Source organism: Acomys minous, assembly GCF_964271855.1.
Source record: "Acomys minous genome assembly, chromosome: 5".
Classification (NCBI taxonomy): domain Eukaryota; kingdom Metazoa; phylum Chordata; class Mammalia; order Rodentia; family Muridae; genus Acomys; species Acomys minous.
This window is the reverse complement of record NC_140494.1, coordinates 33,429,720-33,457,646: the sequence shown is the minus strand read 5'-3', so window position 1 is coordinate 33,457,646 and position 27,927 is coordinate 33,429,720. Positions and strand designations below refer to the sequence as shown.

Genomic DNA, 27,927 nt, shown 5'->3' with positions numbered 1-27,927 from the left:
CAGAAGTCCTGAGGACTGCTGGGTTCACATACACTCTGAAGGGATCTGTCTGTGCATATGTAGAACATAGACTTAGGCTGAGTGAGGACAAGGCAGCAAACTTGATCATGGTAGAATTCCTTTCTCCACCAACCTGTCTATTATGTCTTCATTTCCTTCCCATGCCCCATGGGGTGGGGCCAGGATCTTGGGCACTGCAAAGGTAGAGCCCTATCTGTCACTTTTACAGGGACACTGGTCTCCAAGAAAGCCTGGGGGCATGCTCTTATTTTTCCAGCATACATAGAGTATGAGCACTTGGCAATCATAGGATGATTACTCCCCTCCTGTACCAGGGGCACTGTGAACTTCTGGTATCAAAAGCTGTGACTGTGTCCTCCAAGCCATTTGGATAACTTGTCATTTCTTAGGGGTTTTTATTTGCACTGTTTTGTGTCTCCATTTTTGTCCAAAAACCTGAAGAAAAGTGCAGGCAATGATCATGGGATCATGGGAGCCTCTGGAATATAATAAATCCAGGCCAGGAGAGAGGTTTATTTCCCAGAAAGTGAAGGTACAGCCATTCAAGTGATGTTGAAGGAGACAGTACAGAGAGCCTTGTGCTGAGCGAAGAACTTAGGGGACCACTGTTCAAAAGCACTATGGACAGGAGTGTATGTGGGTCACTGAGATGGAGCTGGCATGAGAGAGAGGTAGATGGCAGCATTGTGAAGTCTCTGTGGAACATAGAGGAGGGTCTGGGGCCTGAGAAACAGCCATCCGAGGTCTTCTAGAAGGGAGTGAGTAAGAGTTCTGGCCTTACTGTTTGTACACTGAGCACTGAGTTAAGATTGGGCTGTGTGGGTCTGGGGCCCCTTAGGCCACACAGGTCCATAGCAATCAACTCTGAAACACCAGACACAAGGGCAGACAAATGTCAGTGTGTCCCCATCTGCCTCTGTCCCTTCTGCCTCAACCCTGGGAGTGTCTAGGATTCCAAGCAAGTAATCTGGGTGAGGGATATGGAGGAGAGCTTTCAAAGAGAAAAAGGAACCCCATGAACCCCAGCACACAGCCTCAGTTCTCGTGTAGTGATGCCCTTCTCCCCTGCTGGACATGCTGATGACTATCTGACAGCAGGGAAGGGACCAGTCACATGACATGCCTGCCCAAGATTCCAGCAGCAGTTAAGAGAGACTGTGCTTTGTGGCAGACAACGGTGAGGGGTGGGGAGGAGCAAAAGGCTCCTTCCACGAACAGGAGCCATGCAGAACTGCTCTCCCTAGCCAACAGGGCTGGTGCTCTGTCACAGGAATGAGAAAAGGACTTAATACAGCCAGCCAGTTACTCAATACTTTCAACTATAAAAGTACTAAGGCCACTACCTCGGTAGTGATGTGAGAAGTAAAGGAAATAAAGGTCAGGGATGTAGTGTGGAGTTTTGAGAACTGATAGTTTCTGATGCTCCCACAAGGCCATCTTACCAATAACACAGTGTATGTACATGGTACACAGACAGAGCCAGGCAGAAGAGAGGGAAGGTAGAAGCAGAAAGATAAGGACCAACAAAGAGGATACAGACAGACACAGAGAAAGCGGCAGGGAGAGACAGAGGGAAGAGAGACCCAGAACACGGAGGACCAAGGTTCTCTCCAGGCAACCAAGCTGCAGGTGATTTTTATTTCCTTGACTATTTTCTAACTCTTTACAGTGGACACCTGTGACCAAAAACACACAATCAGATGACAGGTAAATTGCCTAAATAATCAAGCCAGAGAGAGGAATCTCTCAATACATTATAGTCAAAATGACAAAACTATGAAAAAACATTATTAAAAGCTGCAAAAAATTACAAATTCACTCATAAAGTATATTCATCACAATAGCAACTGACCTCTAATAATAAACCTTAAAAGTCAGGATCTGTGAGGTGATATATATTTTAAGATTGGAAGGAAAATAACTGCCCACTAAGATTACTACACCCAGCAAAGTTATCTTCTTAAACTAATAAATAAAGACATATCAAGACAAGCACGAACTAAAGCAATTTGTGACATACATACACAGAGGGAAGAAAGAAGGTCCCAACCTGACAGAACAGAAAAGAATGAATTTCATGAGATGAATACAGAGACAAAGAAGACCTAGGAAAAAATAATGTCCAACTCTGTAAAGTAGCAAACCTTTAATATATGAATATTAGAGAAAAAAACCAATGAAGTTCCAGGAGCCAATAAGCTGCCTTAAAAAACAACACTACATAAAAAGCCGTCTTAACTCTGCAGTTTATAAGAGAGAAGGGGCAGTGGAGGCAGCTCTCTTGCAGAGGACTGGAGTTCAGTTCACGGCATCTACATCCAAAGGCTCATAGCTGTGTGTAACTCTAGCTCCAGAGGACCTACTGTTCTTTGTGGATTCTTGCACATATGTGATTTGATGCACACATACACATTCATGAAAATAAAATAGATCTATAAATAAATAAATAAATACAGAATAGTTGGTTGGACCAAAAGCAAGATCTAAGCATCCATTGCCTACAGAAACACACCTTATTGGCAAAAAATACATAGAGACTGAAAGCTAATATACCAAGCAAGTAAAAGCTGAAAACAAGCAGAAGGAGCTATGCTTACATCTTATAAGATAGCTATCAAACCAAACTAGTTAGAAGAGATAAAGAAAACCACTATAATTAACAAAGGGAGCAATCAACGAAGAAGATTTAGTGACTGTAACTACATAAGCATAAACACTGGCGCACCTGATTCCATGACACCAACCCTGTTGGACATGATAGTACAGGGAGGGCCAGGCACAGTAACAGTGAATAACTTCAATACTACACTCTCATCATAAGTAAATCATTTAGACAAAAGAAAGAAAGAAAGAAAGAAAGAAAGAAAGAAAGAAAGAAAGAAAGAAAGAAAGAAAGAGGAAAGGAATCCGAAAGGGAAAAAAAGAACCCAAAGTAAACCCTCTTTGTACATAGCATGGCCCTCCTATACTTAAAAGACTCTAAAGATTCTATCAAAAAATTGTAGACAGGATAAACAAGTTTAGTGACGTAGGAGACCTAGAAGTCACCATACAGACGTCTATATGGCAATAAGAAGCACTCTGGGGGGACAATCGGGGGGAGGATCTCATTCACAGAAGATCCCCTCGCAACAGAACAGAAGACACACCTGGGAGTAAGTCTAGTGATGGAGGTGAGAGACCTCCACAACGAGAACGTTAACACACTGAAGGAGAAGGTGAGTAAGGCTCTAGGAGACGGCGAGCACTCCATCCCAATGGCTCGCCATAGTTGATACTGTCAGACATGTTATCTGACAGTGGGAAAAGTGACTAATGCAATGGCCATGTTGCTAAAAAGAAGTTAACTAATTCGGGGAAATCCAGATCTAAATTCCAGATGCATCATTCACAGAAATAGAGGGAACCCCCAGAAGTGTGTATGGAAGCACAAAATACCCCAAATACCCAAGGGCAATCCTAGGCCGAGAACTCTAAAGGTTTGCAACACTTGATCTCAACTTATACTACAGTGACAAAAACAGCGTGCTATTGCCACAAAAACAGATGTGTAGACCAATGTGGTGGAACAGAGGGCCCAGAGATCAACAAAAGCCGCCTGACTTTCCACAATGGTGCCAAAAGCTCTCCTAAGACAAAATGCAATCCCCTCAATTACTGGTGCCAGGAAAATAGGATATCCACAGGCACAAGAACAAAAGGTCATCTCTCTCACCCTCACCCAACACACATGTCAATTATAAAATGACTGAATACCTATATGTAATGCCTGTAACTGAAAGTGCAGGAACACGCAAGAAAAACAGCTCAACACACAGCTGAGGGAAAGAACTGTGGGAGGCTGAAGCCTGGTTGGAGAATGCACATATGAAGGGCAAATCCCCTTCTGTCACTCCTGTCTGCAACCTGACCATCGTGAAGCAAGCGGCTTTGCGTCACATGCCCTCTTCCCATGAAGCCCTGCTTTACCACAGCATCACAGCGAAGGAGCCAAATGACCACACCCTCTTGTCTTCTGTGATGGCCAAACCAAAAGCAAATCCTTCCTTCCTCCAACTTGTTTCTCTCAGGGGGTTGTCATGGTCATGAGCAGCCAGGGAAGGGAGCTTCTTTCCCAGCCTCGCATGACCTGGAATCTGAACACACTGGAAGGGAGCAGAGCTGAGGGCCAGGTGAACAGAACGTCGGAATCCGCGAAAGCCAAAGGAGAGTGTGGCCCTGCCCGTGAGTCATGGACTGCACTCAGGCCACTCCTATGCATGCCCGTGGTCTGAGTGATGTTGGAAGACCTAGTCCATAGCATCTATAATTCTCTCAACATGAATTTATTACCTACAATAAATTAGCAATCAACCATGAGCAATTAGAGTAAAAACGGAAGATATATATATAAAAAACACAGCATATTCCACTTGCTTCCATCCTCTTGTTTCCCACACTGTCTTGTCCATTCAGCTGTGAGCAGGCGCCCATGTAGGCTGAGAGTCCTGCACAGAGCTGGGTTGACATGTTTGGGCTGACAAGGAGGCCTTCAGCCAGGTAAGGGTTGCGATCATTAGCCAGCCATACTCTGATTAGCTGGCACTCTTTCAAAGCAGAGGTGGTGCCCCCATATTTTTAAAAGCATGTTTTAACATGTCCTTGAGAAGCAGTGCTGAGCCTGGGGAAACAGAGTCACAGGGGAGAGAGATGGCTGCCTGTTGTTTTGGGATACCCTGTCCACCGTTGGCCCAGGACTGACCCAAAGACAAATCCTACTACTGGCAGCTTCCCTGGGACTTTCCACCTGAGGCTGCTGCCCTGAGCTTTCCAGAATCCCTGGCTCATAGCAGGTGAGGTGCTATGGCAGAGATGGGTCTGAAAATACTGAACATCTCATTTCAGCTCTTTATGTGCACCCCTGAGAAGAGACCTACCATTAGGCTGTGTTGCAAAGAGCACTTCAGGACTTTCACACCTTACAAGTTCTAGCAATACTGTGGTTCAGGGAGCCAGAGAACAGCCTGGATGTAAGAGCCTTTAAGAACAGCACTGTGGGGCTGGAGAGATGGCTCAGTGGTTAAGAGCACTGTCTGCTCTTCTAGATGGACCTGGGTTCAATTCCTAGAACCTACATGGCAGCTCATAACTGTAATTTCAATGGCAAGGGAGCTGGCACCCTCACACCAATGCACATGAAATTAAATTAAATTAATTGTTTTTAGAAAGAAAAAAAAAGAAAAGAAAAAACTGGAAGGCTGAAGAAGTCTCACCCTGCCCACAGCTTGCTCATGATAGGGTTCTTAGAAGCAAGGAGCTCGGAGGAGTAAGGCTGGACAATGCAGGTGCCATGGAGCCCAGAACTGGCCTGAGCCTTCGATTCTGCCTTGTCCTTGCCTTCTCTTCAGTGCCTCGCCCTCAATGCCAAAAAGACAAACAGTCAAAGCCAGCCTGCTTTATCAGCCCCCGTGAAGGGTGGGTCCAGGGAAGGAGACGCCCAGCAGCCAGTGTTCTCAGACCCTGTTCAGTCAAGCAGAGAAAGGGCCACTGTGACTGGATCTCTGGTTGCAAGGATTATTTTCTGTCCTAGGCAGTCTCGATAGCACCTGCTGTACCTCGGCAGCACAGGGACATTACTGTCAAGCTGAGCTCTCAGGCTAACAGGCAGCCTCTGTCCTTCCTAAACTCCTTCGCCAACACGGGGACAATTAGAGCAAGCTACCTTGATGCCACTCAGGTCTGCCTCATTCTCTATAAGGTGGGGCAATGACGTGTGTATAGTAAGTTCTGAACAGCAATGCAAAGGTCTTACTCGGTAAGGCCCTGGTCCCAAGCTAAAGTATGCCAGTTGCTTCAGGGATGTCCTGGAGCCCAGGCTTCCCCCCGGGAGCAAAGAATTTGCCGGCTCCCCTCACTGAACTGGATGGAAACTGCTGTGGGCTGAAATAGTGTCTCCTCAAAAGTCCTATTTCAAGACCCTAGTGGGATGGAGACATTAGGGTATCCATGTTAACTTGCCACGATGCAGGAACCCTCGTGAAAGAATTCAAGCTTTCCTCCTGCCTCCTCCCTTTACAGATACAGGGAGAAAGTACCACCTACCCATGAGGACCTACCTAACTATGCTAGGGCCAGTCTGAGGCAGTCTTCCCAAGGACACGTCGCACCTCACCTCTCCATTTGAACAGGAGCATTTCATTAACCCATGGCTCTTTTGGGCCCAAAAGTAGAAACTGAAAGAACAGAACTGGGAAGACATGGGCAGGGAGCTGCTGGGAGCTAGCCACAGAAGAACCTCACTTGCTCTGCAGTCACCGTCAGTCACACAACAAGGCCCTGTCCAGAGCCCAGAGGAGTCGAGGTGCTGCCTGCTGCTCCACCCAGGGAAATGCCCTCTGACAGGGACTCTACTATACTTCCTTCCACCGAGAGAGAAGCCAGAACCTTCTGTTGCTGAGCAATTCTTCCCGCCTGAGAACAATCAAACACGGCTTTCAATGAAACAAAACTTCAAAGACAGAAGTCACCTGCGATTCGGAACAAAACGGGAAGCTGAGATTCCTGAGGAGAAAACGCGCTTTCTTGATATTTACAAAAGTTAAAAGATAATTCTCTTTGTGTCTAAGATTGCAGTATGTTGGAGAAATTTCATTTTTAAGTGTGTTTCCCTTGCGATGATCCATTGTTAAAATGCACTGCCCTTGAGCTATGGAGAAAATTAGACACCCTCCTTTGCATGGACAACGGAGGGAAGAGAGCAGGTGGCTGGCTTTGTGTTAGTAAATTGCATTTCTCTTCTTTAAAAATTCCACTGTTGTGGTATGCCCTGATTAGATGGGGCTTGCCATTAACCTGCTGCCCTGGGGCCTGAGCCTTCCGCGCCTGCTTGCCTCCCCACCTGCCGGTCCGGCCGGCTGCAAGCACCATACAGTTATCTCCGTCTAAATTAAAATTGTAAGTCTCCCGGTCCCAGTTACACAAAGCCTCAGCTTTGACACATGCAATTACTATGGACATCGGGGCAACAGGATTGCTAAGGGCCCCAGAAAAAGGCTTTAATCAGAAAACATGGTCCTGTTCCGGCCCATTTATAATTTCACTACTTGCTATTCCTTTATGTTTTTGTGTGTTCTGATAATTAGATACACTAGTTCTTGCTTCCCAAGAGGCCAGAAAGGGCAAAATTCCTATTCTTTTTACATTAAAAAGATTAAATTATAATATAGAAAATCTGTAACGTGGGGTAGAAATGACAAATTCACACTACATTAATTTCAGTGCTTACAAAATGTTACAAATAATTTGTCCGTTCTTTCTCCTCTCTTGTAGGCTTGTGTGAATTAATTACCTATCCAATTTCAACATCTTTCAAGTCAGCTTGCCACAGACAACTCTGAAATTAAAAGAAAATAAGGTCTGATTTCTTCTCACAGAGTATATTTGCTTTAGATGTTTAACCATTTAAGTCTTCGTACATGTACATTAAGTACATGGACATTAACAGGCGTGTTCACTACGCAAACATCGCATAAGACAACAAAGTCCACAGGATGGTAATTATGGAGCACAGGGGTTGAATCTCAGGTGGGGGGCGGGCATTGCGTAAAGGACACGCTGCCACTGTGTGTGCCCTTGCTCTACATCCCAGGTCAGGAGATTCTGACTCCATCCTTTACGGTGGGGAAGGCTCTGCTATGGTAGGAGTTAAACAGTTGTGGGCAGAGGCCCAGCCACAGCAACGAGGCAAGCAGAGTGGACAAGAAAGGTCAAGGACTTCATATGGCACAGGAAAAGCATCCTGGGCACAGCCACTGACTCAATGATACTCAGCTGTGACAGGTGCTGTGCTGGGAAAACAACTGTGGGGAGCCGTGGCACTGGGGTGATGAATGTCCCCCTCATCCAGAACCTCAGAGTGTACCTTTTCTTGAAACAGTCTTCAAAGAGATGGCCACAGAGTTATGGTGAAGCTCGTTGCCTTGGGCAGTAGAGCTGACACCTAGTCCAGGAACTCAGCTGGACACCAGGAGCTTAGGAGAGCAGGAGGCTCCCTACCCACAGCCTACAGCCGGAGCCAGTTGTCCAACCCACAAGCTCAGCCTACAGCTTCCAGAGCTGCAAGAAGAGGTAAATTCCTGCTGTTCCGTAGAAATGGCCAATGGCGCTACTACAGCGGATGTCTGATGAGAAGAAATAGGGTTAGGCAGACAGGCGCGTATAAGGAGGATACTATAAGAGAGCAACATCAAAACCCATTACATCGTAGGCTAGTGAAAACTATTCAAGAAAATTAAAACTAAAATTGAAAAAGCATGGGATTGTGGCAGCACAGGGAAGCGGGAAGAATAGCCCTAAGAAGGAGTAGAGACAGGGGGATGCTTCAGAAGACACACGAGTAGGAGCCACACAGGTCAACAGCACCACATCCTGGAGGATGGTGGAGGGTAACCGAAAATGTGTTCCTGTCACTGAGAGGAAATGACCTCTACCCTCTCACACTCTACACTTTCGGGGAAGATCCTGGCATTGCCCTGGGAGGCTGGACACAGAGCTGCCCGTGTTTAGACATGTGTCTAGCCATATAATTGTATTCCTACCCCAGGTCCATGCTATAGAATCCTACTCAGAGACATCCACACTCTGTTGACTAAGGTGGAAGCCACCCAAGTGCTGTCAGGGAAATTATCTTCCCCTGCCTTGGCCCTGCCTCCACAGATCTATGGGTCCAAGTGGAACCAGATCAGGTAGCCCTCGGCTTGAGCTTCCCAGGTGGGGAGTCATGGCTCCATATTTATCCTGTGGGCAAAGGGGGGTCTAAAGGATATTTATGGAGACTCTGGGGAAATAGCTGTAGACCATCGCTCCATGCTAACCCGGCAGATGAAGGACACCACTTCAATTATTTACAGGGACTCTGGGGATATCACTGGTACCCTGCTGCAATTTCCTCTGAAGGGATGTAGATCACTCGGAAGCCTCCTGGGCTGATGAATGACATTTTCTAGGGGCGCATGGACCTGTGGGCACATCCCAGATGGGCTGTACATGAATCTCCTGTTAGTGCTTGAGGCTGACCATGGAGGTCCAGTAGAAAGAGTGTGGCTGGTTGGAGCGATGGATGGCTCAGGGTCTTTGAGTTGAGCTGGTCTGTTCTTGCATGGTGCTCAACTAAAGACAATATCCAGTTTGCACTCACTCTAATCCTTTAGAGTCCGGTCCACAGAAAGCTAGTAGAGAAAGGACAGGCCATGCTGGAAAGAGGACAAAATGGACAGAGAATGGCAGTAAAATGTACTTTGCCTGGGGCATGAGAAAGTGTAAGAACTGCACACCATACATCTCCCTCCAGCACTCACATTCCACACACATATGTAATGTGAACACATATGCACATAGGCACACACACTATACAGCTACATGTGAGCAGAGATGAACACACACATTTGCACGCATCTGCAAACAAATGCACAGGTTATTGCTTCTAAATGGGAAGATTTTTAAATACTTGGTGCATATTTATCACCAAACAAAGAAAAGACTGGGAGAGAAAGAAAACATCTTTAATATTAATGCCTACTGCAAAGAACTGCTTTCATTGCATTTTTACATAACAAACAGCCATTTTAGATCAGTATGAAAAGCTCTCCTTCCCCACATCAAGCATCTAGGTTAATGACCCGCAGGCACCTCAGCTCTGTATCTCCAGATCTTTATAGTATGTACAAGCACACATCAGTCCTCACATCTGGACTCTTCTTCCCCATGCCACAGCCAGGGGAACACACACTGCAGTTTCTCATGGGGTAGTGTCTAAAGCACAAAGCATAGAGTCTGGCTAGGAAGCCAACAGCAGAGGGAGTTGAGCAGACCCCAAGTCGGCCATTGGGCTCTGCTACAGCATAACCAATTGAGCAGAATTCCTTAAACATGTGTCTGAATTTGATCTTTGATAACTTTGTTACGGTTTATAGGATCAATATTCAGATCCATATTTATATTGATCCAGGGTCATGTTCAAATCAATCTCACTATTTGATATCAGGCATTTTCTAAGACTTGATGGTCCAAATTACATCTATACAAGAAAGAGAACTGGTGAGACACCGTGTCTTTGCCTAGTGCTCCCTGCCAACACCACCCAAATCCTCTTAAGAAAAGTAAGCAAAAGCAAATATGTTTGATTAATAACTTAATTTTGAAAAAAAGAAGTCAGCACTGCACAGTCCTGTGTGTGTGAGCACTAGGCCAGTGTGACTTGCCCACCCGTATTTACTGGAAGTACAATTTTTATTTTCTTCTATCCACTTTTATAGAGTAGAGACTCCCATGGAGCTCATATATGGCTAGGACAGAAAGATAAAGTAGCATAACTTAATTTCAAGGTCTTGGAAAAAAGGTCTGCACCCCCCCCCAAGAGATAGCCTTGGGCCAAATAGAGTTTGTAGCCCTTGGGGGTGGGGTGTCCCAAGGACCAGAGTGAGAACAGGCTCCAAGCAGGGACCCACTGTCAAGCCCGGGCTCTCACCAACGTCTCCTCTCTTCATCCTTTCACCTGAGCAACTCTGCACACTCAGGGTCTCTACCAACCTGCTCCTAATGCGCTAGTGTGGGCCACCTGCCAGACTCTGGACAACCCAATCCTCTCACGTCTACAGGACCAGCTTTGCCCACCCACCGTCCCTAGCCCTCAGCACCCTTCAGGTCTTCACTAGGCCAAACCCCCTTAGAACCACCCTTCTCCCTTAATGCCAGAATTTTCCAGTGATCCCCACATGGTGCAGAGTTCACTACAGCCTCAGAAGCCAGAGAGAGGTCCCTGCAGGTGCTGTGGGAATTCATGCCTTAGGATGGTTTTCTAATCTCTAAATAAGGCTAGGATAAAGGTGTGTGTAAGCTGATTTTTCTTGCTTGGCAACGGGAGACTCACATCCTTTTCTAAGTTCCCTTGAGATACTGCCTTCTGTGCCATCAGTGGTTGCAGGACTTGGATTCTGCCAGTCTGCTAAACTACCCGATGTTCGAAAGACAAACATTCATCCCTTGGTTTTATTGTGACTACTGTAGAAAGTGCTGACAAATGTAGAAAGACTGTCTGCTGGGGGAGGGGGGTACACTGCTGATCCTGAAGAGAGCACAATAGAGCTTTCAGTCTGTGTGACCACACATGGCCTCCATTAAACTCTTCTTTGGTTAATATATCTATAAACTTAAAAATAACACTAAAATATTTTAAAATGTTCAGCCTCTTGAGCTGTGCCAGGCCATAGACTTGAGTTCCATCAGCCTCTTTGCTCATCCTCACATGTTGTTGTTGTTGTTGTTGTTGTTGTTGTTGTTGTTGTTGTTGTGCTTGTCGGCTTGACACAAGTAGGATCATCTGGGAAGAAGGAACCTATGCACTCAGTAACGGACTGTTACGTGTTTTATCATGGCGATAGAAAGAAAACTAAGGCAAATGCACACAGCTAAATTTCTCTGTGCTGTCTATATAGCAGTGTCTTAAATAATTACTGACATTAATGACTATTTTTAAATGGGTTAAGTCCAACTTGTGCATACTGAAGGTGTGTGGGTTCAGCTCTGTCCTTGTCATGGATGCCACAACAGTGAGCTGGACTGACCTTTGAACTGTTAAAAGTTTTGTCTTTGTAATCAAGCGTCAGCTCTTTATTCTAGTTTCCTCCTTATTTTGCTCCAAGCAGGGGTGTCAGCCATGCCTCGAACCCCGCCCCCTAATTCTGTCCCTCTTGGTGTGGTCCAGGCATGTAACTGCAGAGCCTGAGCTGCTGCTGAGCTCCCAGGAGAACAGAAATTCTTCTGGCACGAAATGCACAGGGTCCATGCTAATGCAAGCCCAGCGAAGATCAGCCTGTCGCACTGTGGGTGTTGCTACTAGCTTGCCAGTTTGCTTGGCAATTATTGTCTCGTGGGGGCAAGCTGTGGCTGGAGTACTGAGGAGTAGCCTCACAAGGGAGGGTTTGAACACCCTTTGGTCCACTAAGGCTAGGATGAACAGGAAATGTAACATCCACCTCAGAGCTTTTCTTAATATGACTCCTAGTAAAAATCTACCTTCATCCAAATTTGAGAATGGGACAGAGTGAAATAAACCCAGGTGTGCCTGTGCCATGGGCCACCACCCTTCTGTTTATTGATGGAAACCTTTCCTATGCCACCTGTGAGAGGAGCCAATCTTCTTTCCTTAAGGTTGAGGTTGTCCAAGGGCTAGTTGCTAATTCATTGACATGTTCTTGCATAAACTTCCTAGTGACCATTTATGGGTTCTTTGGCTTTCTAAGAGTTTTTACACACTTTTCATACGTGTCAGTCACTGCAGCTGAAGGCCTTAATTGGCATAACTATCCAGAGACGACCTCACCAGGGTGGCTACAGTCTAGGCGGCAGGTTGCTAAAGCTTGCATGGGAGGGCCAAGCTCTTTGCAACTAAGCATGAAAAACAAGCTCCAGATAGCCATACTCTGAGGACCTCAAGGAGGAAGGGAACCCAGGTTAAGGAGGAGCCTGGCTCAGGAGATGTGAGCTGAGCCCCTGCTTGCTTTCCATCTTGACCTCATGGCCACACGGTGGCACTGTGGGCAGGGTTTTCCCTGATGGTGCATGGACCATTATTAATTCACCAGCTTTCTTTATCCTCCAGATTTCAAGCTGCAGTCAGTTAGCACACACGAAGCCCAATAAAGAAGAAATGAAGGCTAGAAAAGCTAAGGTCAGTAAACCACCTGTTTAAATCCCAAACTTCATCCCAAACACCACATAAACACAGGGAAATGTCATTTCGTGTGCATGTGGAGCAGCACAAAAAGGCACTGTAATACCTCAGTCTAGGCAAAAAAGAAAACTACTAAACAGCAAGATCACCAGGAAACACAAACACAGTGCCTTGTACTGGTGTTGAAAGGGATAATATAGATTCATTGATTTTTTTTAGTATATACATATATACACATATATTTTGAATAAACAGTACATATTTTAAATATATGCATATATATTCCACCTTAACAAAACCAATATCCCCTGACCATCAAAGGGGTAGGTAGGACTCCAAAGGGAAGCTGATCTTTGTCTCAGTTTATGAGGCCATCTATGCACAGGTGGGGAAGTAGGGAGACCTCCCCAGACTCTTCTATTAGGGACTTTAAACGAAGGTATCTAGCCACAGCTCTGGATCCTTTGCCTGAAATAGCTAGATAAACTACTCCATTGTTCCTGAGGAGAGTTTCTACATGTTTGAACTTGGAGCAGGCAGGCTTCCCCAGCAGGCCCACTCCACCTACTGAGTCAGAATCCCGACTCCAGTTCTAATTTAAGCCTGATGGTGACTCACAGCCACATGGAGCCTGAGAAGGAAGCACCTCTAGGCCGGGGTGTCCAAGGGAGGCCTCCACTCACCATGAGCTATCTTGGCTGCAGGGTCTGTGGAAAGGGACCTGTCCCCCTACCTGCCACCGGCAGGGTTGCAAAGAGCTGCGAAGTCCCTACTTTTGTCACAGAGCAAATCTAGTCATAACCACCTGACCTTTCTACTAGGGAACTGTCCTTGTTTACGCAAAGATCCTGGTAGGTTCCAGTCCTTGCAGGCCACTGAGGAGACGCCGGTGTGCTGGGTAAGCATGGTAGGCCTGTCCTTGGAATGTAGGCGTCCCAGCTTATGAGAAGGACATGGAAGGCAGTCCCCAGGGGTCTGAGAAGAATTTACTGTGGCCTTCAGAGGACAATGTCTTCTAGCATCTGGCACAGCAACCTTTATATCTAGAAAAGTCCTGCTTTAGGTGAGGAAAACTGACTGGGACTCACCTACGTGGGCGTGTAGCTTCCCAATCCCTCCAGAGCCCCTGCTGCATCGTGACCTGGGTTATGGGTGAGTGACGGCTCCAGAGTCCTTACCTCATGTGCCTGTGAAGGTGAACTTCTCTAGGGACAGAAACTTAGGGAACTAACAATTTAAAATGAAACTCTCAGGTAATCCTGATTCAGTGTTACTGTCCTGTTATGTCAGCAAGGGGAGATTTGGAGGCAGACATAGAGGAAAAAAGAAAAAGAAAAAGAGAGTAAGTCACACTGAAGCCAGACCCTCTCTCACTCTCAGGAGCATCCACGCTGACCTCACACCCTAGTGGAGATCTAGAGAAAGTGGAGTGCTGTTGGGTCAGCTGCCAAGCTGGTGGACCCAGGAAACTCTGCCTTGAACTGGACAGAGCAATGCGAGTTGCCTCCAGAGAGATCTTCACGGGTAGAAAGATGCAAGACCAACTGACACCTGCTGCTCGTCCTGTAAAGAGATTTCTTTATATAATACTAACCCTTGGGAGTCTTAAAATTTGTAAAAGCACTCAGGTAATTAATTTTACTCCTTCTCAAGTCTCTGATGGGGCTGAAGACCAAATAGGTTAGCTTCACAATTAAGCTTAGTTGTTTGGGGGGGGGGGTTAAGATGTTTTTAGGTCTAGATGTTTTAAGTTGATAATGGCAAGATATGATAGATATTGATTTACATTCAGAATTTTAGACTCACCAAGGTAGGAAATGTTTTTTTCAAGGTTGCCAAATACAAATAGCCAAAACACTATGAATATAACATTAATATAATTCCTCATTGTTTCATGGTTCTTCTTGATACATATATATATATACACATATATATGTAAAAAATATTTTTAAAAAGAAGAATGGTAGCTACAAAAGTCAATGCATTTAAACTAAATATGCTAGTGGAAAAGGATGCTCACTAAAACCATAATATTTTGAATGAGAATGCAAGTGCCTGAGGTAGGCTACCTCCAGGTGAGTTGTTGGCCAGGAAGACGCTCCAGTCTCCTCAAACCATGATGCTATCACCACCGCTGTTGGTTGCATGCCCGAACTAGACCGTACATCCTCATTGCTGAAGATACTATGAGCTTTGGCTAAAAGATATGTTAAAAGCAGTCTAGGACTGAGCTGGAAGCTTCCTTTCTACTGGCTTGCCTTGATAATGGTAAAAGGTGTCAAGCAGGCTGCTGGCAGGAAATTATCACCAGCAGTAGATATATAGTAAGAGAGTGTGACATGGGGCTGGAGAGATGGCTTGGTGGTTAAGAGCGCTGCTCCTGCAGAGGATCTGTGTTCCGTTCTCAGAACCTACACAGAGGCTCACAAGCATCTGTAACTCCAGTTCCAGGGAATCCCACTTCATCGTCTCTATTCCATGGGCACCAGGCAGGCACATGTTACATATACATGAATATAGACAAAAACACATATGCATAAATATACATTATATAAGTATATATATTGTATTGTGTATAATATACAAGCATACATTATATATTATATATATAAAATCTTAAAAACCAGAATGCCCAGCTCTGGGTCTGGAGGTCAGCTCTCTTTTCAATTGAGAGCACACCTATCTGTACACACAATTTCCCAGTGCTCAAGGATCAGCAAGCACATGCAAAGTGCAGTCTTTTCCAAGCTTACCAGGCACATTTCTGGGTAATTCTCATCTCTGTATGGGGCAGTTCCCAGGCTCTCTCAGGCAGCACCATGGTGCACCATACTGTGTGAGTCATTAGATGTTCTTGGCTTGTCAAATGCTGTCTCTCTTGAGCGCACACTCACTGCATCCCAGCACTGTGGCCACAGCCTACTGAAGACACGAGAATAAGCCTAGACCCCCCTCTGACCTTCGCTGCCTGTACTGCCTGTGGCGTACACAGCAGAAACTGGGCTCAGAGAATCCCTCAGGTGGGGTGAGACATCCATGGTGCTGGGAGACAGAGCCAGCCACCGCCTCGTTGAGGGGTTTCCATCTTCGTCCCACAGGTTGGGGGTAGGCGGGGGGGGGGGGGTGCGGAGCACCACAGCTTTGGAGCCATCCAGGTCAGAAAGGCCGCCCAGCTGGTGTACAATGGCCTCAGCACAGAAGCGCTGACCTGGGGCATAGACACCTTCTGTTAGGTGGTCCGCAACCAGCACTAGAGGAGATTCAAAGAGGCTTATGTTCCAGACGGAAGTGGGAAACTGACACAGAGAAGAAAGGGGTGAGGAAGACCCAAGAAGCACTGCTTGCCTCAAGACCTTCAAGGAGCTGACTTCACAAAGGGTATTTCCCACCCTCAGTGCCAGGCTAGCCACAAGCTGTATCCAGGCAAGCTTGCAGAAGCCTCCTGGTTGGCATCTCTTTGGCTCCTTTCGGGTTTCTTCAGATGATTCTTCTAAGGTCAAGAGTCACCCCAGGCAGAAAGCAGAAAGCAGAACTGGCTTGTGATGTTTTGTTTTGTTTTTTGTTTTGTTTGTTTTAATGGGTTTTAAAAGTAAAAAAAAAAAAAAAAAAAAAAAAAGAGCTGGGCGGTGGTGGCACACCCCTTTAATCCCCGCACTTGGGAGGCAGAGGCAGGTGGATCGCTGTGAGTTCAAGGCCAGCCTGGTCTACAATGCGAGTCCAGGACAGCCAAGGCTACACAGAGAAACCTTGTCTCCAAAACAAAAAACAAAACACACACACACACACACACACACACACACACACACACCAAATAAAAGTAAAAAAGAAAAATTTGACTACTTGTGAACAATTGTAAAATAGCATGCCAAAATTAAAAATCAAAATTAAAGACACATAAGAAGTCTCCGAAATTGTGCTTATGCGGCGGTAGAAAAGGATGGTGTTAGAACTGTCTGTTTTTTTTTTTTTAATCTCCCGCAAATCCATAAAACATGAAAACCCGAGACAGAGCATGAATAAATAATTCAAGGAACAAAGATACAAGGGACTAATAATGCTGCTTAATGACCACAAGGGAAATCCCAGGATCCGCTGTGGTCAGGTGGCCAGGTAGGACTCCCAGCTCCAGGAGGCACCATGGCTACTGAAAGCAAGCTGTGCACCCCTCTCTTGGGCCCCATGGAGAGGGTTTGAGTCCACACACCAGATTCATCACAGCTGACAGCACCCTATCATGAGATGTACCAGGATGATGTACCAGGCTGAGGAAGCCACAGAACCTCTGCTGCAGCCTAAGCAGGAATCAGGTTTCCCCATTCCCCCAACTAAGCCACTGACCATAGATCCATGTGCCCTGGGAGAAGTGAGTCACAGACCACTCTGCACGTGGCAGTTCTCGGGAGGAACCCTCAGGTCAGCTTCCCCATCACTCCCCAGCCTTCCCTGCTGAGACATCAGGTTCTGCCAGCGCCTTGACCTTGGGATGCCTCCTCCAGAACTACAAGAAGTGAATGCTTGTGGTAAGCTAGCCAGTGCTACAGTGCTAGGCAGGCTGGGCCAGGTTTCCACACACCGATTCCGTCACGTGGAAGGAACAGGGTTCAGCCCATAGGCTGCCTTCCCAAGTTCCTCCTCTGGACCCTCCTCTATGATTCATTCGGGACACTTCCTTATGGCTTCTTTTCTGGTTACTAATTCTTTTTCCAGTCACATCTAAATGGCTGTTAAATCCACACACTGAGTTTTAAGTGTTTGCTTATTAAGGTTTTTGTTTTGTTTTGTTTTGTTTTTTGTTTTTGGCTAGAACAATCTCTGTGCTGTATTTACAAAGGGCATACGAGAAGATGCAGGGATGTGGAATCTCTAGGAGAAGAGAGGAGAAAAGGCAATGCCTAAAGAATTACAATGCAAATTCTTCCAGACAATGACTGCCTTTTGATCTGATTTTTGTTTTCCCACAGAGGCCCTTGACTTTCTTTTCCTCACTGAATGAGTTCACAGGGTTGGCTGAAGTCTCACAGAGCTGGGAGCTGGAATCTTTGCTCAGGTGCCCTTGTGGTCATGTGCCTTGTTATTGTCTATTCTATGACCCAGGTTCTTTTATTATCTCTATCTTTCTGCCCGCCCGCCCCCCCTCTCGTGTGTGTGTGTGTGTGTGTGTGTGTGTGTGTGTGTGTGTGTGTGTGTGTGTGTGTGTGTGTATACATACCTGTGGATATGAGAGGTCAATGTGTGTGTGTGTGTGTGTGTGTGTGTGTGTGTGTGTGTGTGCGTGTATACATACCTGTGGATATGAGAGGTCAATGTCAGGTGTCTGGCTAACCAATTAGCTTCAAGTACCCACCTGTGTCTGCCCTGTGCCCGGCACTAGTGCTACAGGTGTTCACTGCCACACCCAGCTTTTTACATGAGTCTCGAGGCCCACCCTCAGCTCTTCACGATTGCACAGTGAGTGCTTCACCAACTGCTGTTTCTCCACCTCATGCCCCACATTCTATTTTCAGTGTTTTTCAAGACAAATCTAAGGTCATAGTGTCACACTCCTGCAGGCAGGATGTGCCAGTAGCGGTAAAGCACCGGGGCAGGTCGATGATGTGCTCCTCGCTGATGTGACCTTTCTGCACCACAGCCATTGTGGTAATCACGCTCACAGGACCTCAGAAGACAGTGCTGTAACCAGGTCTGTGTTCAATGGCCACCTGGGGGACCTCAAACCATGGAGGAGGAGATGGAAAAAGACTCCGCAGCTGAAGATAACCCACACTCCCTGGTTCCTACATCCTGAGGAGAGTCTCCACGATGCCACGCAAGAATATCAGGCTCCCGAAGCTGCAGCTCCCATCCACTCACTGCTGAAGAGTTACCCTGAGCTAGCCCCGTGGACCCTCACAAAAACCCTGGCGCTCATTACAGGTGCCCTGGACCCGAATCCAGAATGCACAGCTCTGCTGAGAAGCACAAAGGACTTCCAGATGGGATGTTACTATGCAATGTGTTCCAGGATACGAAAGCTGCCCTTGTTCAATACAGACTGTAATTTATAAGAACTGCTTCCAAAGTCCCTGAATGTATGTCCCGATTCATCATTCACTTCAGCTTTTTCTTAGGAAATAACCTAAAATGTCCCCAATGATTCACATGGTATTGTGCCCGCTGCATAGATCATTATGCTACAGAAAGTGAACTCACTATCACAGAGAGCATGCCAAGCACCAAGAACAGCACCGCAGTCAGAGCACACAGTGAAACGTTACACATTTTAGTGCTTATTAAACTTCACAGACCTCTTAAAAGCACCATATACAATTTATGAAGAACTTCCTTTGTTTTGTGCCGTTGGTCACGACTAAAAGGTGCACGTAACTGAAGTAGCCAGAAGCTTAGAGCCTCTTCACTGTCACAATGACCATCACCAGGAGGCCAGGCTTCTTCCCTTCTGAGACAGGTCTGTGCCTGTGCGCCATCCATCAATGTGAACATTCTGTGTTACTGTCATCCACTTCTGGGAATGGGGGCGGCCAAGCTCTAAGTCTCTTGTTCTCAACAAGGTCACCATGTACCAGTGCCTTGACTGCCTTGGCCTTCCCAAGCCATGGGAAGAGTGTTAGGGTCTTTAGAACCAACTTATCCCCACCCACCTTCAGGACATCTCAGAGACTAAACCCATCACATCTAGACCTAGCTTTGCTTAGCACTTGAAGAGGCCCCAAGGCCTTGGGTAAACTCCGTGCCACCCCCATGTCCCCCATAGGATGCTTAGCCTGGAGATCCTAGGGCCTTCATCCATAAAAGTCCATGTTTTACCCCAGTCTTCCTAATTCTAGCAGTTTGTCAACTCAACAGTCCATTGTCCCTACAGCATCTCTCCCAGGGACAGCCATCAGGAAGACCCCAGGATCACTTTCAGGCTCAGGTGGGGGCAAGAGCCCCTTACTGGATCATCTCTGGCCACAGAGGCCAACACCCATGGGTTCAGCCTTGTCCAGCCTCCTCCCCAGGGCATCCCTACCCTTACACACCTGCCCTGCAGAGGGAGCAGAAAAACACTAGAAAGCCACAGAGAAGAAGATACAGAGCCATGGAACCTCAGTGGGCCTCCCATCACAGAGTGGGAGGTAGAAAAAGATACCCCCACTCTCCTGCGCTGTTCTCCCAAGTTCCTGTGCTCTGGGGAGAGTTCAAAGCTCTCCACTGTTAGCTACTAGAAGTATCCACTTTGGAAAAGGATCTGAGAGCTTCTTGCAGAGCTACCTGTGCAGCCTGTGACTCAGCCAGTCTTCTCACGGTGTTTTCCCAAGAGGAAGGAAAACAGGATCTTGCATAGATTTGGAGAGCAGTATTAGCCACACCATGACGCCCAAAGCTGGAAATGATCCACTAGAGAGGCAGAGTGGTTAGAGAGTGACGTGTGTACACTACTAAAGCACACAACCATTTGTAGTAAAGATGCTGACATTCCCAGACAGGACTTAGGAGTGTTCACTGCTACAGGGCCAACTGCCCCAAGGCCTTCACGTAAAATAATAGCACATACCTGTGGCCAACACAGCATCTTTGGTCTGGGAATTTGGGATGGGCTTAATGGGTGGGTTCTAGTTTGCTATGCTCAGGAGAATTGGGGGAGGAAGGGTGGTTGCCTGAAGGCCTTGATCAAGGTTGAAAGTTCCTCCAGGGTGACCAGCTTCCTTGCTGTGGGCAGGAGGTCCTGTTCCCCTGTGGGCTAGGTTGTCCTCGGGGTGGTGGTTGTGAGTCACAGCGACTCACAGAAGAGCAAAGAGAAAGCCACGTCCCTTTTAGGAACTAATATCTTATGGGGTCACATGGTCAGCCTGGCCCACCTGCTCACGACAAAGCTGTGGGTAGCTGGAGTTCTGTTCCTTCCTGGCTGCTTAGGGCACGCCCAGCCCTTTCCTCCCTTCCAGCAGCACTGGGGTGTCGGCCTGTGTCAGCCAGCACAAACTGCTGGGTGTTCTTCCCAGAAGCCACACAATTCAGCTTGAGGCCACACTGACCAGAAGCCTCAATCCAAATTGCCTGTCAACTGAAATCCACCTCGCACCTGAGGCTGCATAGCACATCCGGTGGGGGATAGAAAAGAGAAGTGCTTTGACTATGATTTAAAAAAAAAAAAAAACCAACCTCTAATTGGCTTTGCGCTATGTATAAAATGAGAGTAAAAATGGAAACCAATCCAACAAATGTTGCTGAAGACAGCATGCTAGCTACTGGCCACTGCTTGTGCTGGCCTCACCTTGACCCCCCCCCTCACCCCCTCCCACATGTCGGGTAAAGACGACACCTATGAGGAACACGCCCACCACTGGCCTGTGTACATATGACAATGTGTAACAGTAAGTGTCTGACGCATTCTCATACAGGAAGCTCCTCCAAGCCAAGGCAAAACATGATTCAGAGCCTACTTACCGAACACGCCATGCACCAGCTTTGCAATCATTGAGGAGTCTTCAAAGCACAGAGATTTTAAAATATTGGCTGGTTTTAAAAGGCTTACATAACTGTCATGGGTGAATTTAGGCGAACTTGTTTTTATAACATTACGGTGTTTTAAGAGAACGGTTTATACCACTTATGCTGGTAGCACACTGCTCCAAGTTGTATCAACACAGCTGTGTGGCCGGAGCTGCAATCTGAAGAGGACGCTATGATGTGCTGTGGACGAGTCTCAGGCACAGCTGGTCAGTGTGCCAGGTGCCTCAGCTCAGCTGCGTCAGGCCCCAGCATCTCCTTCCAGCTGTTGACACAGAGTTCCAGGGCACCTGGAATTGCCATTTGTCAAGCACAGCTGGCCTGAGATGAAAAAAAACTATGGGTTTTCCACCTGCACTAAAGGAAGCATGGAGAACCGGCCTGTTTACAATGCTGCCCAGGAAGTGGTTTCAATATTTAATGTACCTGCTTTATGTATATATTCTAAGACAGATGACCAATATCTGGAGAACCTACCTTGTGGGACTTACTGGAAGCTCTCGGTCACCAGCTGTCCTTTATTTTAATGCAATTTGTCTTTGTCTCTTCAGAGGGAATCTCCAGCCCAGACTCTTTGGTAGTTCCCAAAACTCTCCAAGAAGAAAATTCAGTGGCCTGCAGTGATCTCACAGGCAGTGGGCATCCTGCATCCATCTCTGTCTGTCTGTCTGTCTGTCTGTCTGTCTCTGTCTCTCTCTCTCTGTCTCTCTCTGTGTGTCTCTGTCTCTGTCTCTCTCTCTCTGTCTCTCTCTGTCTCTCTCTCTCTCTCTCTGTCTCTCTCTCTGTCTCTCTCTCTCTCTCTCTCTCTCTCTCTCTCTCTCTCTCTCTCTCTCTCTCTCTCTCTCTCTCACTCTCCTTGTCTAGGATGTGCTCTGACCTCCACCTAGAGCCACGTCCTACACTCGCTAATGGTCAGGGTCTCCATGAAGACGCAGTGAGCAAAGGGGGGAACTCAGAGCAAGCTGGAAGAGCACATGTGAGAAGGGAACTACAAAGACCTGCCAAAGTGACCAGGGGCCAGTCAGGGAGTGTGCACAGAATGATGGCCGCATTTGCTCTAGCTAGTGTGTCAGCTACAGACTGACCAGGACAGCACACACCCATGCTGCCTCATCTAGGACTGTGTGTGCTGGGGAAAATTTGTGCCTGGAGTCCACCTTCAGATTCATCTATCACTTGTCACTGACAAAACGAAGCCACAGAGAAACACAGTGTGGCTCCCTGGAAGGAGCTCATGGCCCTCCTGATGGGCAGTGCCTTCTGGGTAGGGCTGTTGTCATGCATATACCAGCGTGGGTGACTAGACCATGTGGAGGCTGTTGTGTGGCTTCGTGTCTCCACCCCACTTGTGGTAACACACAAGCAAGCTGCTGCAGCCACTTGGCTAGCTGCTACATCCAACCTCACACCCACCTAGTGTACGAACTGCTACAGTGACCACAAGCCACAGGTCCAAAGTTATCTTCCCTTTGTTCTGAGTGCCAGCACTTGAGTGAGCTGAGGAAATCAGTACAGGTGGCTGCTGACCACAGATTGGGAGGCCAGTGTGAAACAGAGCTGACGTGAGCTAGCAGATAAACCTGTAGCTCTGAGGGCGTCTAGAAACGAGGGCTAGGGCTTCGTGCCTCAAGTCCTTTGTTGCCCAGGAACTCCCAAAATTATGTACTGGGGCAGGCAGAACTGTTATCTGGCGTTAGAGACGGTGTGAGGGCCTAATCTGTGTTTCCAGCGGGCCCTTTGAAGCTCAGCCCAGTGGCCACAGGTGAGCCCCTGACCACCCTGTGATGACCAAGGTGGAGATCAGAGAGTCTCTGATGACTGGTGTTCACTCTAGTGAATTCTGGTTCCTCGCTTGTGCCTGTACTGTCCTGGGCTGGCCGCTGGGCCATGGGAGACCTCTCCCTGGTACAAATGTGGATCCTGATGCCCTGGTTTCTGTTTGCTGAAGACATGAACCATTAACAGGAGGCTGTTACAGACTGTCTCAGTCGGTTATAGGTCCTTGGGGTCGGGAGTTTGTGAAGCATCAGTGGGCAAAAGATACGTGAGTGACACTCAGATACAAACACTACCCTTGGGTTGTCTCTATTTGTCACTTGCCTATCTTCTGCCCACCGACGCTTCAAAAACTCCCGACCCCAAGGACATATACCCGACTGAGATGGTCCACGACAGGAGGCTTCTTAGTGTGTCCATCCTGCCTTGTGACCCTGAAGGGCATAGCATTCTATATGCCCTCTGGACTCAGATCGGCTAAGCTCTTAGTGACTTTGCCATCTATCTGAATTCCCCTCAGAGCAGAGGATTCCTCTTCAGGTTGGGGTGTTCAGGGGTGGTACATGCTGGAAGCAAAGGCAATGTCATTGATTCCTCATGGATATTCCTCCAAGGCTCAGATATGTGGAGGGTTTGGGTCTTATAACTGCCTTTGTGGCAATATAAGTTATCAGAGAGGAGCAAGCAGCAACCAGAGTCCCCTGATGTGCAACACAGTGCCAAGTGTCACAGTGTCAAGACTGCTCTCATCCTGCCCTGAAGGCCCTGGAGTCTCTGTGAGCAGGGCTTAGCTACTTAAGGGAACAAGTGCCTACCTGAATACACTGGAGGGCTCAGAACCCAGACCAGGCCCAATCCCTTAGGAATCAGCAGCCACTATGTCTTCTTTAGACAAGGCTTTGTCTGAAAGTGTGGTAGATACAGAATTAACCCCAAGACAAGTCCTTGGGAACCAGAGAAATGAAAAAGCCACCAGGAGTAAGCAGGTAGGACCCAGAGACTAAAGTGAAAGCCTGGAAGGGGCCAGAATGTGTTCTGTGACATCTCTACAGAAGGCTCACCTCTTGTCTCTGAGAAGAGAAAATGAGCCAGATGGCCAGTGGGAAAGCCCACAGCGCCAAGGAGCTATGGTTGTAGGGACAGGCTGGGATCCTGACTCCTCTTTCCTCAGAGCCTCCCAGGGAAGAACCTGCTTTCTAGCAGATGGGGCGGGGTGTGGTTGCCTTGGAGGCAGCTAAGGTTGCGAGTGTTCCCAGGCAGGACGTTACAAGGCCTGTATGTCAGGGAGCACGCCGCCGAGTGAGCTGCAGGCCATCGTGGCGTCCTAGTCAGGGGACGTGCTGCAGAAAAGGGACTGCGGTGTCACCTGAAGCAGGAAGAACCATGGGAAGAGGCTCTGCCTGTAAGGCTCAGAACAGATGGAGACCATGCAGAATGCTCTGGAAACCAAAGAACAGAAAGACACTGCCTAACCATGCATAGGGGTCTCCCTGTTGCTGAAATTCTAGGCATGGGATGGAGGGGTCGAAATGTTCTGCCAGACCTGCAATACCTTCATAGGGGCGTGGGGTCTAGAAAGATCTCTCCTACTCCATCCTTTGCCAGAATAGGCCACACAGCCTTACCCAGAGGGTCCCGACTATAGCTCAGGGCCTCTTCAACACACAGAAGAGCAACCCAAGACCCATCATCCCATGCGGGCCCTGGTCTCATCACAATTCTAAGAAGGTCATTCTGATCAGTCAAATGATATCCGCTATGGACTCGAGGCCAGACTCTGTCGGAGGGAGCAGAGAGTGAAATAATACATCTGACTGTGCTCGGGATGGGTGGGAAATGAACTGGAGATTAAAGTCTGATTCCTGGGGATTCGACCAGAACGCCAACCACCACAGTGCTCACCCCAGCAGCTCACCTATATGGCTCCTCCTGACTCAGGTGACCCACAGTAGTAACCTCTTCCACACACTGACATGAGAGGAGGAGCCATGTGCTGTGTCCTCTGCAGGAGCAGCTGACATCTGAAGAGTCCAGGAATGGTCACTTCCTAGCAAAGAGAGGCCTGCAGAGTATGACATCACATATTCCCAGTGTTGCCTCTTTCTGCAAAGCTTCATGGAGGAAGTTGCCCAGCCCATCGCTGCACTGGTACCCTGGGCCTGCAGCCCTCTCACTCATTCCCCATCGGGTTCCCAGGGAGAGAGAACCTCCAGCCCTGGTGCCTCTGGGGCAAGTGCTCTCCCAGCCCTGTAAGGACCTCAGGAGGTACAGCCGTGTTACCACAGCTACTGGGCTTCTGTGCACCTCCCTGACCTACTCACAGGACCCTGCATGCCCAAAGGATGAGCAGTAACCCCAATTAGCATTGGAGAAAATAGGTTCCTGTGTGTGCAGCTGGCGCCTGGCCCAGCAACGCACCTCCTGCTGTCTGGGAAGCTGCTTCTGCAGTAACTGGTAAGTTCTCAGGGTCCAAAGGACAAAGACAAATTCTTCTTCAGGAAAAGGGGCTGCTGTAGCAATGAGGGGCCCCTTCTCGAGGTTGCCATGGCCTCCCCTGTACCTCTCTACAGGTAGCCCTAGGCTGATGGCATGGACTCCAAGGAGAGGCAATGGCTCTGCCTCCCCAGGACTGAGCAAGACATCGTTTCCCAATAGGTCTGCATGCAGAGCCTCCCCCTACAGCTGCCATACCCACATTCGAATCTTTGGCTTCGGGGGAGATAGAGATGAAGGGGTGTGCGTGTGTGTGTGTGTGTGTGTGTGTGTGTGTGTGTGTGTGTGTGTGTGTGTGTGTAGGCCAGAAGTCAACTTCAGGTGTCACTTTCAGAAGGCACCCACCCTGTTTTCTTTAGACCTTGCCACAGCATCTCTCACCAGCCTAAAATATGCTGCTAGGCTAGGCAGGCTGGTGGGAAAGCCTGGGATTCTAAGAGTGTGCCGCTGCATTCAGCTTTTAATGGATTCTGGGTAATCGAACTCTGGTCCTTGTGCTTGTGTGACAAGCACGTTACCTACTGAGCCACCTTGCCAGTCTATGGAATGCTGCAGACGGCAAACAAATGTTTGGTATCTCCCTTTTCTACTGAAATGTCAACCATAGTACAGAAAAACCCTAAACTCGCTGCCGCACAGCAATAACTATGACAGTGAGAGCTGGGGTGGGTGTGAGGGTCAAGGATGATGCTCAGAAAGAGAACTCATGTAGGGTTCTGAAGGATGATGAACAATTTCCAGAGACAAAGCAAAGGCATTCCTGGGCAGGAGGCACAAAAGCATGTAGGAAGGTGTGGCAGGGCAGACTGAGGACCACAAGCACACAGTGGACATGTGAGGCACAAACTAGAGTGGCATCTCCTGAGTCCACTGATGGAAGCTGATGTTGTCACACATGGCCAGAGATGAGGAGAAAGGAAGAAAGGGAGGGAGACAGAGGGAGAGGGAGGGTGGGGGACAGAAGGGATGGAGGGGGAGGGAAGGGGAGGGAGGGAAGGAGAGGAGCATGTAAAGTTGGGAGGTGAGATCAGAGAACACTGAGGACTGTGACAATTGCCAGGGTCTGGAGCAGGGCCTGGGACCAATTCTGTCCAAGCCTTAGAAGTCCCAGGCTTTGATTGCTGGTGGGGAGACCAGTGGCTGCTGGCGTTTTAATCACCTTATTCACGGTTCATGGTTGTTGCAGCCCTAAGACACCCATGAGGGTAGGAAGGTGCAGTGCAGGACCAATGAACCCCAATGGAGACCAAGCTTCTGCCCCTTGGAAACCCAACCCACTGTGCTGATGACCCTGGGCAATCCGCAGCCAGGGTGTGCTCCATAACCACACCACCCATGAATTCTGCTACAGTCCTGGGCCGCAGGGACACAGGGCTATCGGGATGCTGGTCCAGGGCCAGCTGAGGAGGCTATTTTACATGAAACCATGAGTGCTCTAAGTCTTGGATCTTTGCAGTTGGGCTCCTTAGAGACTGACTCGGGCTGACAACATGTGAGGCCAGGAAAGAACTGGGTGGACTGCATGGGAAGCAGCCTGGTAGATCCCCTTTGACAGGTCCACCTTGACACAGATGAGACATCCCAAGCCCAGTCTGAGCCAAGAGACACCTGACATGCATGAAGACACCGGAAATACATTTAGCCTGAGAACTCTCCATTTGGGCCTTCAACTCACAACAGTATTGGGGATTTAATTTTTCAGATTCATTTCTTGAACAATGTATATTTAAGGGATTGATTTTTTCCTTCCTGGTGATTCCACATTTATGAAGAGGACTGTATTAGTCCTGGATGCACTATTACACCAGGGAGCATGTCTCCTTATTATTTTTGTTGTATTTTATTTTCAGTTCAGGGGGAACCACTCTACCACTGAGTCACAGTCCTAGTGTCAACTGCAAACATTTCTTTGGGGCCACCTCCGTGTTGGTCAATGTCATTGCAGAACTCTAAGCACAGCTACTCTGAGATGGTAAGCAAGATAAGGAGGTGCATTTCTAGCCCTCGTTGAACACTGCACAGACTGACTTCCTTAATGTGTTGTTCAGACCTTCTCACTGCTGCCAGAAGCAAAAATCTCTTACCTACTGGAGTCCAGAATGTGTGTGCGTGCATGCGCATGAGTTGGTGTGTACACTCCAGGCTTATATTGGTATGTATGCATGTTTTTGAGCCTCTGTGTGAGTGAGCATGCACGTCGTGTGCATGTGAGTGTGCATGAACCATCATCCATATAAGAAGGAAGACATTTTCCAAACCAACTGTGTCTTTGGTGGTACAGCACAGCTCTGAAAAGCTGGACTTTAGCTAAAAGGCTTCAGGCCTGCCCTGAAGCCAGAGAACAGTGAGAGGTTACCACTGACCTTGCAGTTCACCCTAGGCCATGTGTTTCTATGACCTCTATCCACTCCACTGTAGGTCCCAAGGATAGTAGCCGGGAC

The 27,927-nt window shown here is 47.8% G+C and overlaps 1 long non-coding RNA gene across 2 annotated transcripts in view; it reads right to left on the bottom strand.

Annotated features, from left to right (window-relative positions):
• Positions 1–27,927, bottom strand: part of LOC311597048 — a 55,869-nt gene that overhangs the window by 2,746 nt on the left and 25,196 nt on the right. The window contains exon 3 of one of the 2 annotated variants that reach the window (XR_014779072.1): positions 6,438–6,527. The exons of the other annotated variant lie outside the window; for it this stretch is intronic. This is a non-coding gene — a long non-coding RNA (uncharacterized lncRNA). Of the gene's footprint in view, positions 1–6,437; positions 6,528–27,927 lie in introns of those variants that run through there. 2 annotated transcript variants of the gene reach the window in all.